The sequence below is a fragment of the Zalophus californianus genome, chromosome 10 (genome assembly GCF_009762305.2).
Source record: "Zalophus californianus isolate mZalCal1 chromosome 10, mZalCal1.pri.v2, whole genome shotgun sequence".
Taxonomy (NCBI): Eukaryota; Metazoa; Chordata; class Mammalia; order Carnivora; family Otariidae; genus Zalophus; species Zalophus californianus.
This window is the reverse complement of record NC_045604.1, coordinates 40,556,668-40,560,435: the sequence shown is the minus strand read 5'-3', so window position 1 is coordinate 40,560,435 and position 3,768 is coordinate 40,556,668. Positions and strand designations below refer to the sequence as shown.

Below are 3,768 nucleotides of genomic sequence, written 5' to 3'. Positions count from 1 at the left end.
CCCTCTCTCGCTGTCTTTCTCTCTCTCTGTTAATAAATAAAGTCTTAAAAAAATTATGAAAAAAAAAAAACCTTTAAACAAAGAAAACTGGAAGCAATCCAAATACCTATTAGCAGGTGTGTGTAAAAGCAAGTTGCATAGCCCTGCAGTGGAATATTACTCAGTAATCAAAAGGAATGAACTTGCATAACAGAGGATGTTTAGGGCAGTAAAATGACTTTTCAGTATACTATAGTGGTAGATACATGTCATTATATATTTGTCTGAAGTCTTAGAATGTACAACACCAAGAGTGAACCCCAAAGTAAATGGATTCTGGGTGATAAAGATGTGTCAATATTGCTTCATCATTTATAACAAATGTGCCACTCTGGTGCTGGGTGTTGATTGGAGGGGAGACTATCATGTGTGTGGGGTAGAGGTACATGATAAATCTCTGTACCTTCTCCTCAGTTTTGCTATGAACCTAAAATTCCAAAAAATAGATGTTTTTTTTTAAAGGAAAAAAAATTGTGTGTATTGTAGATCATGTATTGTCGGATCCTTTTTAAAAAAAATCATTTCTGCTAATCTCTGTCTTTTCATTGATGTGTTCAATTCATTGACATTTAATTTAAAATTACTGGTAAGGTAGGATTTATATCTGACATCATGCTGTTTATTTTCTATACATCTTCTGTCTTTTTAATTCCTTTGCCATTTCTCTTACTACATTTTTTCACTTACTTTCTTTTTTTTTTCAGTTGTCATTTATTTTTGGCTCTTGGGGCAATGTTATCTTTTCAATATGAAAAGCAAGTTCCACACAAAATAGCAATTTGAAGTGCAGCACAGGATGAGGCCAAGGGCGGGGGGAGGGAATAGCAAGAGGAAGAAATGAGATGTTGCCCAAGATGGAGGGTCTCCTTGTCCCCTCTCTGGAAGAATGATTCAGAAGATTTAGGTGGCAATACACACCTTTCCATATATACACAGCAGAGCTGGGTGCTTGCTAAGAAAAGGTGGGGAGGGGGAGGGCCTTTCTGGAGGCTAGTCCCTCTTCCCCCTCTTGGCCCCCTTCTCCAACCAGGGGAAAAGGAAGGAATGCAACATATGAAGGAGGTTATGTAGGAGAGGGAGGATCCTGTTTAACAGAGTGGGGCAGACCCCTGCAAACAAAACAAAACAAAACAAAACAAAACAACAAAACAAAAAAACACATCAGGACAGAGCTTGGAAGAAGATGAAAAATAGAGATAATGCTGTCAACACCTCTCCTGAAGCTGAGAGGAGCAGGGAAGTTCCTGGAAATTAGGGCTCAATAGCCTGAATATCCCTCTCCAAAACTGCTCTAGAATAGAAAACCCTACCTCTTCCTTATAGGTACCTCTACTGCTATGAGGTAACTTGGTTTCCTTTCCCCTGGGCTACCACATGGGCTTAGGATGGTGACCATCTACTGGGTTTTCAGCACATGGTTCTAAATGGGATCTGATAAGACCCAGCTTCTTGGAAAATTATATTAAAAAACAAAGGGAAATATCAACTGAAAAGATGGGAGAAGTGGACACCAAAAGGAAATACAGGGCTACCCAGAATGGCGAAAATCTAGGTTTCCCAGAGTGGAAGAGAGGAGACATTCAACAAACAACAGATATTTATTGAGCACCTATTATGTGCCAGGCACTGTCCTAGGATCCCCCTCCAAAAAAGGAAAACAAAACAAAATAAAATGAGACAGAGGCAGAAAATGCAATTCTGAGGGAGAGCACAGGGGCAGCTGAGGAAGAAGCCTGAGGGAATGGAGAAGCCTGAGGTGATGGTGCTCTGCCTTAGGCCTCCTCTTTGGCCTCCTCACCGAAATCCTCTTCTTCTGTGGTGGCATCCTGGTACTGCTGGTACTCGGAGACAAGGTCGTTCATGTTGCTCTCAGCTTCAGTGAACTCTCATCTCGTCCATGCCCTCACTTGTGTACCAGTGGAGGAAGGCCTTGCACCGGAACATGGCTGTGAACTGCTCTGAGATGCGCTTGAAGAGCTCCTGGATAGCTGTGCTATTTCCAATGAAGGTGACTGCCATCTTGAGGCCATGAGGTGGGATATCGCAGACTGCTGTCTTGACGTTGTTGGGGATCCATTCCACGAAGTGGCTGCTATTCTTGTTTTTCACGTTGAGCATCTGCTAATCTACCTCCTTCATGGACATCCACCCACGGAGGACAGCAGCCACCGTGAGGTAACGGCCATGGCAGGGGTCATAGGCGGCCATCATGTTCTTGGCATCAAAGACCTGTTGGGTGAGTTCAGGCACAGTGAGGGCCCGGTACTGCTGGTTTCCACAGCTGGTCAGAGGCGCAAAGCCAGGCATGAAGAAGTGGAGACATGAGAAGGGCAACATGTTGACGGCTAGCTTGCGGAGGTCAGCACTGAGCTGACCAGGGAAGTGAAGGCAGGTGGTGACACCGCTCATGGTGGCTGAGACGAGGGGGTTCAGGTCCCCGTAGGTTGGCCTGGTCAGCTTGAGAATGCGGAAGCAGATGTTGTAAAGGGCCTCATTGTCAGTGCAGTAGGTCTCATCTGTGTTCTCTACCAACTGATGGGTGGGGAGGGTGGCATTGTAGGGCTCGACCACAGTGTCAGACACTTTGGGTGAGGGTACCACACTGAAGGTGTTCATGATGCGGTCAGGATACTCTTCTCGGATCTTGCTGATGAGCAAGGTGCCCATTCCAGAGCCTGTGCCCCCACCCAGCGAGTGGGTCAGCTGGAAGCCCTGCAGGCAGTCACAGCTTTCAGCCTCCTTCCTCACCACATCCAGGACTGAGTCAACCAGCTCAGCCCCCTCTGTATAGTGGCCCTTGGCCCAGTTGTTACCTGCCCTGGACTGACCAAAAACAAAGTTGTCTGGTCTGAATATCTGCCCAAAAGGACCTGAGCAAACAGAGTCCACGGTCCCGGGTTCTAGATCCACCAAGATAGCACGAGGAACATATTTGCCACCTGTAGCTTCATTGTAGTACATGGAGATGTGATTCAGCTGCAGGTCGCTGTCACTGTGGTAGGTTCCGGTGGGGTCGATCCCGTGTTCATCACTGATTACCTCCCAGAACTTGGCACCGATCTGGTTGCCACACTGACTGGCCTGGATGTGCACGATTTCCCTCATTGTTAAAATTTATTTTTAATTCTTTTGCTCACCTCAAGGTGTGTACAGGGCAAGAAAATGATATGGAATTTTTTTTCTATACTGCTAATGGCAGCCTGGAAGGATGGGACGTGTCCCAGAGGCTGGAGCAGTGAGGTCCGAACGCAGCGGCAGGAAGGTTCTGACCAGTTACTTTCTTAATGGTTACCCTGGAATCTACAATTACAGTCCATGTAGGATTAACACCAATTTAATTTCAATATTATACAAAATTTCTACTCCTATATAGGTCCATTTTTCCTTCCTCTTTTGCATTGTTATTGTCATATTAATTACATCTTTATACATGGTGTACTTACCAACACAGATTTATAATTATTGCTTTAGGAAGTGGTCTTTTAAATCAGATTAGAAAACAAGAGTAACAGAAAATACATTTATACTCTATTTTACATGTACCTACATTGTTACCTTTACTATGGTCTTTATTTTTTCCTTTTTTATTTGAGTTAATGTCTCATGTCCTTTTATATCTTGACTAAAGGACTCTAGTATTTCTTTGAGGGAAGGTCTACTAGTGACAAACTCCCTCAGTTTTTGTTTATCTGGGAATGCCTTGATTTTTGCATTTTTGGAGGAGCGTGT

The 3,768-nt window shown here is 44.2% G+C and overlaps 1 pseudogene; it reads right to left on the bottom strand.

Annotated features, from left to right (window-relative positions):
• Window positions 1-1,811: 1,811 nt before the first annotated feature.
• LOC113932515 lies at window positions 1,812-3,144 on the bottom strand (annotated as a pseudogene).
• Between the last annotated feature and the right edge of the window lie 624 nt (window positions 3,145-3,768).